The following is a 20,403-nucleotide window of genomic DNA, read 5'->3' on the forward strand; positions in this document are numbered from 1 at the left end:
AAGACAGAGAAATTATACGTACTATCTGCAAAATGGATATAATAACAATAGTACCAATCTTATAAGGTGACAGTGTGAAAATCAAAATAATAGCTATAAAGCACTTAGAACAGTGCTCACCTCACATTAAGACATCATTCATCCATATGTTCATTTATTCAACCAACAGTTACTAAGCATGCGCTATGTGCCACACATTATTCTGTGTGCCAGGGATATAGCTGTGAAAAAAATAGATGAAAGTCCTGCCCTCATGAAGCTTGGGTTTTAGTGAGGAAGTCAGATAATACCTGAGTGAAAAATAAATATTATCAGGGGATACATTAAGGATCATCTAGGTTGTGCTGCAGTAAAAATAACCCCAAACCTCAGTGGCTTAACCCAATAAAAGTTTACTTCTCACTCATGCTACACATTTAAAGCACATTGGCAAGGGGATCTGCAACACACCGCTGAATAGGAATTCAGGACAGAGGCTCCATCATGACCCATGCACCATGATCCTCAAAAGAAACATGACGAAGTGTGCATCGACTCTTAAAGCCCCTACCAAGAAGAGGCACATGCCACATTTCACTGGCAAAGCCAGGTCATATGTATGTGTGTAATGTCAAAGCAGGTAGGGAATACAAGGCTGCCACATGCTTGGGTGGGGTGTAGAACTTCCCCAAAGGTGATTTCATACAGGAAGAGGAGGTGTGGAGGAGAAATGAAGCAGAGTCACAGGGACTAGTGAACACTGGATGGGGAGAATGCTGTTTTATATAGGGCAGTCATAGAGGGTCTGAAATATAACATGGCATTTAAGTGGAGTAATGAAGACAGTAAGAGGGAAGGCCTTATATGGAGGAAGAGTTTTATTGTACAAGAAGATAGCCAGGGTGAAGTCCCTGAGGCAAGAGTATTCTTGACATGTCTGCAAAACAGCAAGAAGGTCTGGATGATTGAAATGGAAGGAACATGGGAGAGAATGAGTGAGAAAAAGTCAAAGAGAGAGCAGGAGGCTAGTAGGTCATTGTGAAGACTTTGGCTTTAGTGCTGAGTTGGATTGACATTTTGAAAAGAGAAGAGATGTTATCTCATGTACACTTTAATGGGATCACTCTGGCTGCTGTGTGGAGAAAGTCTATTGAATTATTCAGGTGAGAGATGATGCTGGCTTGGATGAGAGCGATAGCAATGGAGAGGTGAGAAAGGGTGAGATTATAGATATATTTTGAAAATGGAGTCAAGAGGATTTGCACACTGACCAGATGTGGGGTGTGAAAGAAAGAGAGAAAAGAGTCAAGGGCAAATGAACATTGCTAATATGTGAAACTGTAAGGATGAATTGTCATTTACAAAGAGGTGGAAACTGGGAGAGAAAAGCTCATAAAATGTCATCATACGTATCATGGTTACTTAGTCTTTATAGTAGCTCTACTCGAAACATTTTTCTCCCCTCATTTTAGAAATAAAGAGTTGATGCTCAGTAATGTTTAATGGCTTATCCAGGGACATAGCTCTAGATCATTTGGTTTCCAACTCCAACAGAGATATGATACGCTGATAATCATAAAACATATTTCTTCTATTCTTCTGGTTTGGTGATTAACTAGATTTTGATATATTTTTAAATGCTATGTCATGAAGGCTAAGTTATTTTAGCAATAAGTAAAAATCACAATGTAGAATTTTTCAAGGAGTTGATGCAAAACCACTAAGAAAGAACTGGAAGCTCCTATCAACTATACTATAAGTATAGCATTACCTACCACCGGCACCATTGTCCTCCATAAAATGTAAAAATTACAAGTAATCCTGAGTAGCATATATATATATATATATATATATATATATATATATATACATACATACACACACACACACACACACACATGCATGCATGTGGGCATGCACCTCAATCAGTGGAATGAATTGGGGTTTAATTTCAATACTGTAAATCAATATTAAAGTATCATGTGTGTATATCTGATACTATAGCTACATAATTATATTTAATATATATATATACACATATATACATACATGCCTATATATGCATATAATTATGTGAAACCTATTGTTTAAAACCTGTTGAGAAATTTGCTTAGTAGGTATAAAATCCTAGACACATTTGAATTTTATTAAATTATGGAGGAACTTGTAGTTTAGAATGGCCCTATTTCAATAATAAAAGCTTTTGTGACCTGAACCACTCTTTCCTCTTATAACTTTGTCTCAACACCTCTCCTTTTCCAATCTTATCAATTCTATGTATCCCAGAATTTTCCATCTTGGTTTATAACTTTATAGACCCACCAATGCTCTTCTCTTTCTTTAAGATGCATTTTCCCCATAAACTCCATTAATTTCAGTGAAGTCCTGTTCATCCTTCAAGACTCAAACAGCCAAACAAGGGCCATCTTTTTAAAAGTCTTCCAAAACTATTTCTCTGAAGAGGGGCTGGTACCTCTCCTCTGTGTCCTCATGGCACCTTTAGTATACTTCATTCAGCACTTAGCATCCTGTACTGCAATTAGTAATTTATTTTCTATCCCTCCCATTAGTTTGTATGCTTTTTGAGGTAAATTCATTCTGTCTCCATATTCCAAACACCTAAGCCAAGTGTTCATTATGTATAAGACACTCAATAAATATGTATTAAATGAATAAGTCTGTGAAGTTTTTGTGGTAAAAGTCCTCACTGACAATATCTATACATGTTGAAATAGAAATTTTAGAATAGGAATAAAAAATGCATTTCATCCTTTTTGCCAAATCTGGTCAGTTGGTAGTTTTAACCTCAAGTGTCAATAAAAAGGTATTTTGAGACTCTTTTATCTGCCCTTGGTTGGAAGAGAGAGGCACAGTTAATAGGAGGGCTGAGATGGACATGGGAGAAGGAAGTAAACACATTCATTTTAAGTTATTTGACTTCCCTGGACTAGAATATTGGGCTAAATTCATGTAACTCTAAAGACTTGTATGGATAGTTTATTTTCTGATTAAATGCCTGTTATCAACTTATTTATATACAGGATTGCTACTGTGATTCAGCTAAGGACCTATTGCTAATTTAATTGCTGAGCAAGTTTTTCTGCTTGACTTATAAACACTTGAAAGGGAGTATTTCTAAAGAAAATAAACAGCTCCTACTTTCACATAAGTTGAAAGTCTCCTAAACAGTGGCAGGCACATCTGGAAATATCATTCGATATTATTTTAGATTTTTTACTATGTAATTTTGGAGGCCCATGTAGATGACTTCATGGAAAACATGAGATTTGTCTTCAGTGATTTCACCTTTTCTGAAGTGGAAGAATATAAAATGAGGCAAAAATACAGGAAAGCAGAGATATTTTAAAATTACATTCACTTTTTCCTGTTAGTGTTATACCTGCTATTCCCTCCTCTTCTAAAAAGTGAACTGTGCACAACTTAATTGTTAATAGTTATCATTTTATCACTCTCCAGTGCCAGGCACTATGATGTGTGTGTGTATATATAGAGAGAGTACATAACTATACATATACATTTTACCTACCTACCTAGTTATCTACCAACCTATCTACTTACCTATCCACCTACCTATCTGTCTAACCAGGATAAGATTATTAGCTAGCTTATTTTAGGAAAGACTGTCTTTTGTTCTGAAATTGTATCCTTTACATTTTTATTGTTGTTAAAGTGCCTTTGCTTTTACTAAATAGTAGATATAGAAGATAGTAGGAGTTTAATTTAATGATATTACTTGACAAAATTAAAAGTAGGAAATCCTATATTTTCCTTTTCCATGTCATTGTCTTCTTCCTTTTATCATTATTTCATCATTATCATCATCATCATCATCATTTTTAGCCTTATTTGACTAATGAAAACTGAACTGAAAAAAAGACATTTCAATCAGTGTAAAAGTACATTTTCAGTCAATGTGAGATTGGTACTCTTGTATTTTTTTCTCATTTTTTTCTGTTTACCAGAAACACGTAGGATTCAGATTCTCAGGAATTATCTTGGTGTTTGAAGAATACGTAAGAATCAGTCATAAAAGGTAGTAGACAACATATCAGGAATGCTAATCTGAGGAAGAGACTGTCCATAGTCATCCAGAACTTTGCCTGGCACCTAAATGGAATATTGTGGTTCTTTTCCCTTTTTTTTGTTTAAATTTTTTTTAATGTTTATTTGTGAGACAGAGAGAGACAGACCATGAAGGGGGAGGGTCAGAGAGAGAGGGAGACACAGAATCCGAAGCAGGCTCCAGGCTTTGAGCTGTCAGCACACAGCCCGACACGGGGCTTGAACTCACAGACCGTGAGATCATGACCTGAGCCAAAGTCGGAAGCTCAACTGACTGAGCCACCCAGGTGCCCCTATGGTTCTTTATGGTAAAGAAAATTTCATGTGGAAAAAAACAAATTAAGTCAATAAAGGACATTTAATGACACAATTTCTAAAACATCTGTTGCCAGATTGATAAAGATGTTGCTTCCATTTTGAAACCAACTGAAAATCAAATGTAGCCCCTCCACCTCTCATTCTAGACATCTGTGCAAACTTTAGGTACATTTGTATGTTTGATCATAGATTAACACACAGAAATGGAACTAATATCAACGCTGTTGCAAAGGAAAGTCTTTTATGTACATACTCATAAAGTAAATGCTTTTTAAAAGAAGCATTGTGTCTATTTAATTGAAAGCCTTAATATGAGCTACTCCCAGACATTTAACAAATAGAAATACAAATCAAACTACAGTTTTGTTGGTTGCCTTCCAACCTATTATAAAAACCTCACAAAACTTTTGTACTTGAAATAATCTACAAACTATGTAATGCCCCAAGTTCCCAAAATCTTCATTTTTCTATGATAAGTCAAGTAAAAGATTATTTTGTTCTTTAGATGAAGGACTAAATTGAGCATGGAGAGATCTTCATTGCTTCAGTGTATAAGAACAGTAATCCTCAGACTTTTTGTTTTCAGGACCTCTTTATACTCTTAAATATTATTGAGGACCCCCAAAGAGCTTTTGCTATGTGGATCATATGTATTGATATTACCTATATTAGAAATTAAAATATACATATATATTAATTTTAAAACAATAAACACATTATATATCAACATGAATAAAAATTTAAAAAAATGTTTACTTATTTATTTTGAGAGAGAGAGGGATATAAGGTGAGTGGAGGAGGGGCAGAGAGAGTGAGAGAGAGAATCCCAAGCAGGCCTGTGCTGTCAGTGCAGAACCCAATGCAGGGCTCAATTTCATGACTGTGAGATCATGATCTGAGCTGAAATCAAGAGTTGGATGCTTAACCACCTCGCCACCCTGGAGCCCTGACATGAATAACATTTAAGAATAAGATATAGATATATTTTCCAAAGCAAAAAAAAAAATTAGTAGAGTAACATTATTTAAGATTCTTCGAATTCGCTAATGTCTGGTGTAATAGAGGACAGTTTTCTCATATCTGCTTCTGCACTCAAACTATTGAAAAAATGGTTTTGGTTGCAATATAGGAAGGAGATTCAGCATCACATGCAGAAATAGTTAGAAAAGGGAAGAGTACTTTACTAGCCTTTTCAGATCATCTCGGACATTCTTGCCGAACATCTAATGTTATTTTTAAGCTCTGTTCCTGCTATACTGTTCTTCTATTCCACTAGTGCTATAACTGGCTTTAAATATTTTACATATGGAATTGAGGACATCTTTCTGTGATACTACACCAAAACTTGACAGGTGGTACTTTATATATTAAAATCCACTGGATTATGTTTGAATGAATTTTTCTCTTTATCATGTAAAACTTTGTAACATCATTCAAAAGTCATTTGGAAATATTAGTTCACTGAGGTATGCAGCTCTTCTAAATATTGACTCATTCTATTACATAGCATGAAAAATTGCACCTGTGAATATTAACACCTATTTCTACACAAAACTCTTTAAGTTTGGGGAAGCTGTCAAGCTCACAGTGATGGATACAACTTTTCTAAACTACTAATATTTGCTTGCAAGCTGAAATGTTTTCATTGACAACAGATACTGCTGGTTGTATTCCTTGAAGTGACAGGCTTGCTTCATTCATTTTTGAGAAAATGTTTGCAAGATACCCAAGTCTGAATAACCATAGTTTGTCAGTCGTTATTTCGGTTAAAAATGATGATCCATGAGAAAAGGAGCTAATTCAGTTTGCAGCTCAATCACACAAATACTTTTTCTCAAGATATTTGAGATGCCTGAGTGGTTCAGTAGGTTAAATGTTCACTCTTGGCTTCTGCTCAGGTCATGATCATACAGTTGGTGAGTTTCAGCCCTACATCAAGCCCTGTGTGGGGGTTCCATGTTGACAATGTGGATTCTGCTTGGGCTTCTCTCTCTCTCTCTCTCTCTCCCTCTCTCTCTGCCCCTCCCTGCTTGTTCTCTCTCTCTGTAGAAATAAATAAACTTAAAAAATATATCTTCAGTACTTAGCAGACATGCTTTATGTGTGCTTCCTTTCGTTTTGTCACACAGAATATTAAAAAAATATATATCGAAGGGCTAAGATTTAATAAGATTAATAATTTTTACTGCTTCATCAAGGATATTAAGTGAAACTGGCTTTCTTTTTGTGAGTTCCTTTGGTGAAGAATCTAATGATTATTGGTTTAGTATTAGTTTAGTGTCACTATTAAGGTGCAAGCAGTACTATTCACCATTACTTTTGTACCATCAGCTCAAATGTCAGCACAATGAAATGCAAAAAGCATCACAGCATTGTTAGGAAGATCTTTGTGCCTTGTACCTAAAAAGTTCTTGGGTACTCCTGTGGTTCCATAGACCACACTTTAAGAACTTTCTTATCTGAGGCATGACTAGATCTAGGCTAAATTCTAAAGTAGGTAAGAATTGCCTTGGATATACTGCCTCTCTCAACTGTATGTGCTTCTCCCCCCTCACCCTTCCCCCACTTCCACCCTTCCACATTCCCCCTGCCCCCAACACTCTTAACAGGCCAAGAGACACAGTGTCTCAAGTGATACCCGTGGGTTTAATTCCGTCTTTGAAGTCATCAACCGTCAGCTACCTCCCTCAATTTCCCTATTTCAAAATCTGCTTCCTGAAAATCTCACTGGGAGGGATATAACTTCCCAGGAAGTATCTGGGTATCCTGACATAAGATGCCCTATAGCATCTTTCTTTTCAACTATTATATTCATTGCTTGATAAAACTTTATATGTTACAATTACAAAGTTAAACGTCTGTCAATACATTTTGAATCTCTAAGGAAAAAAAATGTCCAATATCATATTAAGGTATGATTTTCAATAAGTTAAAAATGTGGCTCTCATACAAATATATAGTAAGCATGTGTCAAAGATTTATTTACCTCATTAATAAGGGAACCAGCAGGATGGTAAACCTAGTTCAAAGGAGAAAATGAGAAAAAAATTATTTATATGGTTGGTAGAAAAAAAAGAATGCTAAAATAAGGCTGCAAAATTAGATTCCAAATTGATTAATGTCCTGCAGTATAATAAAATCTTAACCTTTTGAGTTATATTTCCTACTGGACAGAAATTATTTGCATCTCTACTGGACAAAAATAATTTGCAGCTTATCCATCTTGCGCAAATTAAGCTCTAACTTTACCAAGTCCAGGCCCTAATCAAGAAAACTACAAATCAAACACAGTTGCCTTTCCTTAGAGCAAAATTGGACCCTCACGTGGGCCTGTTCAACAATACTCCTGTATGGCTCTGAAAGGCAGTGTAGTAATTTGTTTGCCTTATGTCCAAGTTTTGGGTCATTTTTCTTAAATTAGCAACAAATGTGAAGAGGGAAGCTTGAGGAAAGATTTTCCCAGGCTCTTAAAATGCTGCAATATAGTTGGATGTGGACTATTTATTAAATATTTATTGAACATCTACTTTGTGACAAGCATTATATAAGGAAATTTTATGTACAGTTTTATTCACTTTCACAACAACTTCTTCAGGTAGGTATTATTATTTTTTTTTTTTTCCTCTTGGGCAGAGGAGAGAACAGGGACAAGGAGGTGAGTTGCATAAGGTAGAGCACAGCTAGTAAGTAGGAGAGCAAATTTCACTCATGTCTCTGGCAAGCAAACTGCATTCATTCATTTTATAAGATAATTTTTTCTGATTTAAAAGTATTAAAAGATCATTATAGAAGATATGACAAATAGAAAAATCAATCTCCCTCAACATTCCACAACTCAGACATAAACCCAATTCACATTTTGGTGTGTTACCTTCCAATTTTTATTAAGCATATAAGTTTATGAATATATCATTGTAAATAATACTGTGATCCCTAAGATGAAAGCACTTATGGGGTTATAAAATAATATTTCATGGATAACCCATAGTGTATTTGATGGAACCCTTATATTGGACATTTAGAGTTTTCAATATTTAATAGTATAAATAATATGATGGACATCTTTAAATAAAAGTATCATTTTTGTCTTCCTGTCAACTCAGTGAATGGGCATTACGATTTTTTAAATGTTTATTTATTTACTTCGAGAGAGAGAGAGAGAGAGAGAGAGAGAGAGAGAAACAGAGGATGCAAAGCGGGCTCCGTGCTGACAGCAGAGCCCAGGTACTATGATTATCTGTAGTTCTTAGTTGAGGAAGGACACAGCTGGTGATGGGCCCTTAGAAAACTAAACCTATATTTTCAACCTCTGATGAAGCAGGCATTGGGTTTAGAATTTTTTTCTACAGACTCACAGGCCATTGAACAATCTGATAATCATTGCAATGTCTGCATCCATGTTTGAAGTTGCATTTGCTGCCATGATTTGTCAGATTTTGCTTTCTTGAGACAAAAATTCACTCTGCTTCCATACACAGAGTTAGTCAGCATCTACTTTGCTCACGTAAGCCAATAGAATGTGCCCTGAGAGCTGGTGCTTCACGCATATGCCTGCCATATGCTGCCACTAACAATCCACAGGTGTGTTTTATCAGATTATTAATATTTCTCAACACACATAAAGCTTCAGTCTGCCCAATTCTGTAAAACTCTCTCCTTTGAGAAGACGGGTTTGTTTGTTTATTCAATCAAAGGAAAAATTATCTTCAGTTTTGACATATACAACATATGGAATTGCACGGCATTACTAGGCAAAACAAGAACTCAACCACAGCTGTTAACACACCAAATTCCACCAAATGTTCTGGATTTGGGGAGTGTTCAAATCTTCTTCAGTGCAAATAAGATGTTAAAATGCATTGAACTCATCTGAGGGCTTCCGCATTTCATATAATATTTTGTCCTCAGTCGATGGAGAGGAGAGATTATCTATATCCTGAACCTAGAACACACTTTAATTACGTAAATAAATTTGTTTTCTTGTGCAAAGAGAGTTTTCTCTTTACTGTTTTATAGCCTTGCAGGATGAAGTTTCAAACCTCTGTATAGCCTTCTGAAATTATATTTCGTGGGCTTTTACCAATTTGACTCATTCTTGTTAGTTTATTGTTTCAAAAACACGTCTCCATAGCACTACTAGTGTTGAGTGGATTACTGAAAAAAAGTAAAGAAGGATATTTTTTATAGATAATTTTTATTTAATAAAATTATTTCAAAAGGATTTTTGAAAATTACAAAAGCATTGTAAAATAATACATTTTTCTGAAAATCAATATTACCTCCTTCTAAGATTGGAAGAAAAATATTCAAACATTGATGAACAGTCTCCTTTTTTAGCACATTTGTCAAAATATAGTAAAGGAAAAAGTATTTGAAAGTAAAATTACTTTTTACCTCTAATCCAGTTTTTTGAGGTGTATTAGATTTTTGGTGAATCAGTTATCTGTTACTATATCACATACCATAACCTAAGTTTGGTGGCTTAAAACAACACTGACTTATTATTTTTCACATTTTTGTGTCTTGACTAGGTGGTTCTGCTGGGCTTACCTAGGATCCTTCACATACTTGTATTCAGCTGGCTTCGCTCTCATGTTTGGGTCACCACCTGGGTTGGCTGCAAAGAATGAGGTGGCTGGGCCTTCTTCCCATGGCTTTTTCACAGCAAGGTGGTCTCAGAGTTGCATGAAAGCTAAGGCAGAATCTAGAGAGTCTCTTGAGGCTTTGGTCTGGAACTCATGCTGTGTCACTTCTGCCATGTTTTATATGTCAAAGCAATTCATGAGGACAGACCAGTTTCAAGGGGCAGAAAAATGACTGCACCTTTTGATGGGTGAAATGCAGAATATTATTGCTATGATTTTTAAGTACTACAAATAGAAAACTTTGAGAATTTAAAAAATAATTTAAAAGGAAGGATATTTTTGAAAGGGGCTGATGTCCCTGCTTTGAAAGATATACTGAGGTCAAAAGGGGCTTTTTAGTAGTCTGGATATACACAGCCTTTTGCTTATTAAAAGCTCAAAAACAAAACAAAAGACCAATCATCATCAATAACAACAAGCTATTTTTGCAACTAACCCTCAATTCAAATGTTTGTTATTTTGAAAATGCTGTTTGCAGGAGTAATAGAAAATTTGACACAATTAGTGACGAACTCTGACATCCATCCTGAAGGGACTCAAATAATTCCCCAAGGTATTTTCAGATATTTATATCATTTTACATCTGGTCAAGTATGAAAGAAAATCTTGTATTTTCCCCCCACCACACACACACTTTGGAGAGCTGTTTAAGACAGAAAAAACATTACATGTATATTTTTCAATGTACTTCTGAAGCTGCCTTCAGAATCAGTGCAGAAAAGAAATATTTCATAGCTCTTATGATTAACAATAGCAAATTCCTAGTGATATTAATGCATTTGAACCTCCCTGAACCAAGGCAGGAAAGCTGCTTCCAGAAGGTAGATGTCACGAGATGAGTGTCAGGACCATCTCTGAGCTCCAGTGGGTCCTGGGTTAGTCCACTAAACTGTGGGATGGGTTGGAAAGCCAGGGCTAGGACCAACAATCAGTGGGGCTTCCTCTGATTTAAATTCCCATTACTCGCACCTGTCAAGAAACACCTAACAAAACAAAGGAAAACAAAGGATTCTCCTGGCTATTCGCTCTAGAGTTTCCCTTGTGCTACACTGGCTAGGGGACTCAGAACACCAGAACCACTTGCACAATTAAATAACATCTCTGCATCCAAGGAACTCAAAGGGTTAAAGAGGGAGGAATAATTAACTCCTACAGTAGCATCTGCTATTAAATGGTAAAAACAGGCTTGTATTTGATTTACCTTACCCCAGATCTCACCACAGTTTTTGGTCCAATCCCCATTTTTTTCTATTAAAAAAAACAAACACAATTCCCTCTAGAAACAGAGCCCTTTCAATGCCCTCAGTTCAGATATTGGGATCCCAGGTAGTATCTAGGCCCTGGATGATATGGCTAGGATGCTATTTTATTTGGGATAGAAAGAGAAGAGAAAGTGATAGGACTTTCCACTTTCCCCAGGCCTCTACATTCCATTAAATAATGCCTTTTTTTCCTTCTATGGATTGTGACTAAGTTAGGTTCTCTTTAACAAGGAGCAATATGCATCACATGGACAGTGGGTATGTCAGGAAAGGCCTTTCCCAACTCTGGCCCTTCGTTTGTCCTCTTATAGAATGGGGCTCAGAAGAGATGCTCCTAGCAGTCTTTTCTGTAGTACCACAACTTTCTGAGTTTCTATCTTCATACTTTCTGCTAAGTCATGGAAATCACGCAAAAGAGAGGATCCCTGGGATGAAATGTTGCCTCTGCAGGCTGCCAGCCCTTGTGCCTTCAAGTTACTTGTGGTCTCTCTAAACATAAGTTTCCTTATGAAATGGGACTAGTTCTCCCACTGCGTAGGACTGGTATATGATGAAATGAGATCATACAACAGAAGTCCTTAGAATAGTGCCCAAAACATTTTAAGGGTTAATATTAGTGTTAGCTGTTCTGTCTTTTAGAGGCAATGGCATATGTTAGGCACATGGCATAATTCCTGACACGTAGAAAGAATCTAATAAGCATTAAAAATTTTATTATTATTGTCATCTGAAGAAAGGTAAGGTCTTATTTTTAAACTTTTCAACAGTATTTTTGAAGAAACATTTTACTTCATCCCTCTGGAGTTATCTAAAGATGAAGGGACTTCTCCTACCTTCTTCCCTTGCCTTAGTTGAGAGTATATGCTGACTTCAGAAAGCCTTCTTCTAACAATTCTTTGGTGTCCATACTTTGACCTGGACACAGGACATAGTGTTCCTCCTCTTCTGTTTTTACTCCCTTTAAGCACCAATGGGCAGTAAGTAAACTGAGACTCAGATGACGTCATTTAAAGACAACCTCCTGCAGCTGCTGATGACTACATCAACCACAGTCCATGCTAGGAAGGGACTATTAATAATACCCTCAGTTCAGTATTATACACTGAGGGAGACTGAACTGTGCCCCCTCAAAATACCTATGCTGAAGCCCTAACCTCCTAGGTGATTGTATATGCATCATATATATATATGTATGTATATGTGTATATATAGTGTAATCATTGCCCTAAGTATGACAGGTAAAGAAGTGACCGTTTAAAGCAGATTTGGTCCCTGTATTCTGTGTTTTGTGATTTTATAACTCATTGGAAATCAATAAATTCACTTTTACCTTTTTAAAAGAGGTATGCAGTAAGTCCTCTGACTTGTCATTTCCTCCTATCATGTGCAATCATTGTCCTAATTACCTTTATCTCTTATAGTTTTTTTTTTACTGACATTATTATTTGTTATTATTCAATTATTACCTGTCTCTGTCTTCCAGACTTTATGTAGTTGAATCCCTGGGCTCCATGATTACCAGAGCTTTATGTCTTGCCCCTGATGGCTAATTGCCTAGCACAGTGCATGGTGCACAGGACACCAAGCATATTCCTGCCTCAGGACATTTGTAGTCGAAATCCCTCTGCTTAGAATACTTTCTCTTAATAGTTATAGAGCCAACATACTTCTGACAAATCTCGACTCAACAGCTACCTCCACTGAGGCCTTTCCTGCTTATACTATTAAAAACTGTCCTATGTCCTTCCCCACTGTACTTTTCCTTGTAAAACTTTTCAATAACTAACCTTGTGCTGTATGTCTAATTAGTTTCATTATTGTCTGACTCCTGCTTTAGAAATTAGGCTTCAAGACAGCAGGGTATTAATTTGTTCACTACTGTTTTGCTCTGTTTATGGAGTACAAAGTCTGGAATGTAGGGCATTCTTGATAAAATATGTTAAATATATGAACGGACAATCATTTGATTAGATGAACAAGTGAAATTTTCTGCATTTAGTTCTTCCATAAAGGGGAATATCAGATAATGAAAATAGGAAATACATCCGTTCTCCTCCCAAGTACTCTTATCTACTTCCCTGATTCTTCCTATGCATCCTTTAGGTTTCTGAGATACTTTACCTGATCCATGAAGTTGGGAACTGGTGTCCCTTCCATACACTTTCCCAGACATGAACTTCACACATGTGTATGCATCTTGATTACCTGAATTATCTTGATTACCTACTAGAGTATATGTTCCATGAGGGCAAGAAACAGGATTACTGACACAGAGGAGGAGCTCAATGAATAGTCACTGAATGAATGTTAAGGCTTTTTAAAATGAGGGAATGATCTTCTAAGCTATAATCAGCTTAAATAATGTCTCTTACTAGCCTAAATGCAAAGTTCTATGGAGTTTTTCTCTGCCATCTTTAGAATCATTTATAAAGGTGAGTCCTCCCCCAACATTCTTGCACTACCAGGTTCTATGTAAAAGCATAACACTGGAGAAACTAGAATGATTTACTTATTGGATATAAAATGTGGGGGCTCTCAATGGGAAAGGAATATGTTAACCACTTGTAGTGAAAAAGACTTGAAATAAAAAATATCCTCTTAGTAATAGAAATATATTAAAATTATCCCTAACTGGGTTCTTGTTTCAGGTACCATATTAAGAACTTTATGCCCAATTTCTCATTTAACAGTTAGACCATAAAATAAATATTATTGCTAACCCCACATGAGAAATTTGATCTCTTCAGAGAGATTAAATGACTTACTCAATATCATAGACTAAGTGAATGATAAAATCTGTACTCTAATCTAGGTCTACCTGACCCTAAAACTTATCCTTCTCATCAATGCTACTTAAACTGTTGGTTTGTTTGTATGTCCTATATTGTATAACACACAACAGAAGTTATTTATTCTACAAGCCTATGAAATGTGTCTGTAAAACCTTGTGGAAACAGAGTACTTAGACCTTAAGAGGATAAAAGAAGCCAAAAGCAGATCTAGAGTTTTCAGTAACTTTCACACCTTATGCTTGGTTTCCTCAGTGGAGGCAAAATCCAAGAGTACTAGAGCTGGAAAGTGTCTTTAAATGTCATCTTGTTCAGTGCCTCCATTTTAGAGATAACGAAACTAAGGCTTGAGCAGTAATATGACTTTCCAAAGGTCATTCAAGTAAGTTGTGGTAGAGTTTGTACACTGCTAACTCTAAATATATGTAAATAGAATGGATAAAGAAATTGTGGTTTATTTACACAATGGAGTACTACGTGGCAATGAGAAAGAATGAAATATGGCCCTTTGTAGCAACATGGATGGAACTGGAGAGTGTGATGCTAAGTGAAATAAGCCATACAGAGAAAGACAGATACCATATGTTTTCACTCTTATGTGGATCCTGAGAAACTTAACAGAAACCCATGGGGGAGGGGAAGGAAAAAAAAAGAGGTTAGAGTGGAAGAGAGCCAAAGCATAAGAGACTCTTAAAAACTGAGAACAAACTGAGGGTTGATGGGGGGTGGGAGGAAGGGGAGGGTGTGTGATGGGTATTGAGGAGGGCACCTTTTGGGATGAGCACTGGGTGTTGTATGGAAACCAATATAACAACAAACTTCATATATTGAAAAAAAAATAAAAATAAAAATAAAAATAAAATATATATACATATATATATATATAAACTCTAAATATAAATAAAGGAAAATAATAAAACTCTAAATAGACACAAATAAACTCTAGATATAAATAAAAAATATATCCTTTTTTTAAACTTCAGACTATGTGTTTGAAAGTTTTTTGAAACCATTAAAAAAAGGATTTGATCATGGCACATGTTAAGTAATTTATGAATTTATGATAAAAGTGATAAGGTTGTGTGGAAGAATGATGTGTAGATATCCTTGGATAGTTTTATTGAGTCAGTAATAGATACTTGGATCTTACCATTGTATAATTTGTTATTTGACATCTTCACTGGAGAAATTTACTATTTGCCTAATCAGTGGACTCACAATTAACACCAGATTTGAAATGATAAGAAAATTAGTGTTTTACGTATGTTACTTCATTAAACTTAATATGAACATTATTAAATCAAACATGGAGCCAGGGCACAGTGGAAGCCTAAAGAGTGGAAATTGTTCCTTTTTTGGGCTCCTATATCTGTATTAAAAATAATTCAGATACAGATGATCTTTTCTACATTAGTTGGGGTGAGAACTAAACTATATTGGTAATCTGAAAAAAGTACACCAAGACAAAAATGATATAAAAATTAAATATTCAACACCATAAAAATGTCAGAAAATCAACCTGAATGACATTGGGAAGGCTATCCCATAGCTCACTGTGAAGTTTATTTAAAAGAGTCAACATTGCTTTTCTGCAAGTCTTTAAATTTGCAGCAGATTAAAATTACAGTGGATTTTCCCTTTCAACATGCACCTTGTTGAAATTCATCCATTAAATGAGTAGTGGACTTTTCAGTTATTAAACTAAATATCTTAATGTGGTAAATACATTTCAAGCTCTTTGTTTACTGTCTTGGAGTCCATTGGGTTTTGTCAGCAATGGAGAATGCAGTCCAGATGATTTCTATGTATCTGGACTACCATAATTGCATCCCTCCAACTGGAAAAGCGATGCCTTAGCCACGGGTCCAAAGATGCTTGTTCTTGTCTTCCTCATCTTCTCTCCAGCAACTGGGAGTCTCTTCTTCACCCTTAGTATTCTTAAATATAAAATCCAAATAAGGAACTCAGAGAGCCTAAGGGAAAAAGTGAAGGCAAAAAATGATAGATATAGCTTATTGAATACCTACCATGGGCTGGTGACTGAGTTGAGGATTATAAGTGTGTTATTCCATTCACGAATCTGTACATTTCTAGGCAGTAAGTGTTATTGTTCCCATTTCATCAGCAGAGAAAATCAAGGTTAGCCTCAAAGAGATTCAGTGCTTGCCTAAGGTCACATTACAGAATCAAGGTTTGAAACCAGGTTTCTCTGATTCAAAACTAAGTACTCCTAGCTACTATCCTAGAGTATGCTGCCTCAGTTAATACACATATAGAAAGCATTGTAAAAAGCAAATGATAGCAAAGGAAATTATGGAATACTTTTGATATGTTCAGTATCATAAGAGTGTGTTTTAATTGGTTATCTTATTTAATTTTCATGACTCTGGTGATAGTTATCTTCACACTTACTATTCACTTAATTTTTCTCTAATTTAAATGTAATCATTTACTTTGCCAAGGTAGAAACCAGAACATGTGTAACACTTTCTATAATATGAAATTACAATATTAAAGAATTAGAATTGCCTCACCAAATATGAAATGATGAGTTATGAAAGGGAATGATGGTTCCTGTGTCATCCATGTCAAAAGTTTACTTGAGGGCCTGAGGATTTTCTTTGGACACCTTGGAAAAGAGCAGGCTAGAAGAAAATGATCAAGGGTCAATATGACTTTCATAATGATAAAAGTTATAATTGCAGACATTTGTCTGACATATTCTTGCTTTTTAGATAAGCCTGAAGTGAGAGTTGTAAGGAAGACTGGATATGCTGCTTTTTTATTTGGAGCTATGGATTTTCAACTTTAGAAACTTCTATAAGCATATATATATACATACACACACCTGACCCCTGAAGAAGTGGAGGTCAGGGGCATCAATCCCCCAGGTAGTCAAAAATCCATGTATGATTTTTGACTCTCCCAAAACTTAACTACTAACAATGCACTGTTGACCAAAAGTTGATAACATAAACATTTGATTAACACATATTTTGTATGTTAAATACATTATTTAGTGTATTATATTCTTACAATAAAGTAAACTGCAGAAAAGAAAATGTTGTTAAGAAAACCATAAGGAAAACACATTTATAGTACTATACTGTAAAAAATCCATGTATAAGTAGTCCTGTGAACTTCAAACCCATGTTGTTCAAGGTTGTATACACCTACACATACATACATATGTTGTATTTTAGGGAGGATAACTTATCTATATAGTAGAGTTTATAATCACTTCTTTTGATAAAGACAAATGGATTAAATGAAAGAATAAAAAATTGCAGTCAACAGGGCATAGCTACAGGTGTCTTCTAAAGGAGTGCCAGAAATTTTCATATCATGTGGTGAAAAGAATAGGATGGTTTTCAAAAAAGATGTAAAAGGTGAATCAAGATACAGACTATTTCTTTGTCTAAAATATTCATAAAAACAAATATCCATTGGATTTCTAGTTTCAAGTCTCATAAATATTTATATGTCTAGTGTATGCATGTACATGTGCAGAGAGTGGTTTCAATATATTAAGTGTTGTTCTGCCTAGATTCTTCTACATTTCCTTTTGTCAGGTTAGCTCTTCCTTGAGAGAAATTAATTCTAATTGATTTGGGTCAAACTGAGAAAGCTTTTTGAAAACTTTTCAATCACTGCCAACTTTTAAGGCATTTTCTCGTATTAGTAGGAGATTAAAACAGTATCCAAGCAATATTTCCAAATAGATCACCTTTCTGAATGTTTCTCTATGCACACTGGATCATTGGTCCTTTGATGACCATGGTGTCGAAAGCATCTGCCTATTCATTTCCAGTCACTGAATAGCTCCTCATAAACCCTCCCGCACCCTCTCCAGACCTATTCAGAGCCTTTTGTTTTCTTTTTTTTTTTAATTTTTTTTCAACGTTTTTTATTTATTTTTGGGACAGAGAGAGACAGAGCATGAACGGGGGAGGGGCAGAGAGAGAGGGAGACACAGAATTGGAAACAGGCTCCAGGCTCTGAGCCATCAGCCCAGAGCCCGACGCGGGGCTCGAACTCACGGACCGCGAGATCGTGACCTGGCCGAAGTCGGACGCGTAACCGACTGCGCCACCCAGGCGCCCCAGAGCCTTTTGTTTTCTAGTCTGAGTGTCAGGCTCATTTCTCTCTCTGGTTTGCCTATCTTGTGGTTGATTCCTGCTACCACCAAACCCTTTTTGTATGAAAGTTAGGTACTGCTGCCTGAGTTCTCTGACTGCATTTTTTTTTTTTTTTTACCAAGGAAATCATTGTGTACAAAGAAAGCTGAAAACAATCTTATGAAACCTGCAGAGATTTTCACTTAAGAGATTAAACATACCTTCAGGGTCAGAGTGAAATGTGCCTGCCCCTGGCTGATACACTCCAGCCCTGCTGGAGAGTCAAAAGAGCTGGGAGGTGGAAGAAGCACCACCTTCTGTTAAAGGATCTTCTTTGCCAGTGGTGGAGTCAAGCTCTGCATTTTGAGAGTGAATATTTCTTTAAGTGCTAATATAAGAGCTGAGAAATACCCACCTCTGAATCAGCTTGACTAACAGCATGACCACTAGACAAGAATGAAAGGCCCCAGTTACACTTGCCCGGAGTACATAAGATTTCTGTAGTGAATATTTGGTTTCTATCTAAACTTTCCTACCATCAAATGAAGAAAACAAGTGGCTCAAAATGTTTTCAGAATTTATTGCTCGCACACTATATAGTGAACAAGAATGGGTTTTGTTGAACACATTTGGCAATTTTGTATTGTGGGTCAGCTGTAGCTGTGACTTGATGTACCCTGACTTAGAAGCGTTTGTTCTCTAAAACACATGGTTCCCAGACTTACAGTGTGCTATGATTTGATTTTTAAATGCCAAAAAATAAAATCTGCAGAATGCACTAACTTAGTAACATTTATGTAGGGGAATTTTCATGTAAAGAACTAATTTCAGTGAAGACAAAGATAAGGGGTAGCAGGGAGGGAGTTGGTATATTAACTAGGCTGTGGTTTCACATTGATATAGTGATATAATTCTGGAACTTTATATTTTACTTAAGTGTATAAAACTTAGCCCTGGACAAGGCCCGAATAACCTTAAAGTAGAGAGCCTCCAGTCTGCATGGATTCTTGGTTCCCTAACATGTAACATGGGACCTCAGGGCCTATCCCATGCACACTCACCACTTATACCCTAACTCTCCACCAAAGCACTGGCTCCAGAGTGTGTGAAAGACTAACTGTGTCAAAAATTGATAGCAGAACCTTAAACAGTAAGTATAAAGAGTTTCCTAAGAAAAGGATAGATTGTGGAAAAAGAGAAAGAGGTAGTAGAGGGAAGCTCATTCTAGAGGTGTTTTAAAATGGATACTATTATAGACCTGAATTAAGATAAACCAACAAAAACATCTCAATATTAGGACAATGTACTAGAATATTGGGATGAGTGAGGGATGCTGACAGCTGCATGCACAGAAGGGGATGAGCAAGGTGGGCGTAGAGGCCTGAGTGTCTGTGTGCCTGGTTACACTCACAGGGGGATTTGGCAGACTGTGGTAGAAAACCAATGTTTAATGCAGTGAACACTAACACACTGAGTTCTGGGTTTTAATTACTGATATAGTATGTTTGAGTGATCTCTTGCCAAGGGAATAACTGCCAATACAAATATGGTATCAGATATTAGATAGAAAAGAACTAATTTTTATAGAAAAACATTACTTTAAACACAGAGGGCTATTAAATCCAATTTTATCTAAATCTCACTGCTCTGACTGGCTCCTCACATGTAAGATGCATCTCATGGGGTTTTTGTCAGGGCTACCTTAAGATTTTGATGTTTAGGTCCAGTATATGCCCAATAAATATTAAAGATTTATCCCCCTTTTTTATAATTCTCACTTTAACCTAATTTTTTGTTGGTTTTATGAGAAACCCCTTTAAGTTAGTTTTGAGCACCATTTTAGTGTAAGGGGTGAAAAGTTACCACAAGGAGTAGACATATTACCCAGGCATTTTGGTTTTCAGAAAAGGTAACATACAAAAAGGGATTTTACTTGCTGTTTCCTTGACCTTCAATCTTTGCTCCTTAGGGCACCCATCATGGGTCTTTTTCCAAGACAACTTGACCAGGCTGTTGCATGGATGCCTTCTTTGGTAGAGGGTCCATAGGGATTACATTTTGAGTCTCCAAATCATTTGGAATAAAATCATTGAAATCCAGATTGACCAACAACCTCTAAAAGCTTCATTAGGGTTTTGTCTAACCTCCACTGATCCCATTTTCCAAGATTTATGATTTAGATCCTCTGATTCCCATATTTTGTTTGTTT

This window comes from Lynx canadensis, chromosome D1, assembly GCF_007474595.2.
Source record: "Lynx canadensis isolate LIC74 chromosome D1, mLynCan4.pri.v2, whole genome shotgun sequence".
In the NCBI taxonomy this organism is placed as follows: domain Eukaryota; kingdom Metazoa; phylum Chordata; class Mammalia; order Carnivora; family Felidae; genus Lynx; species Lynx canadensis.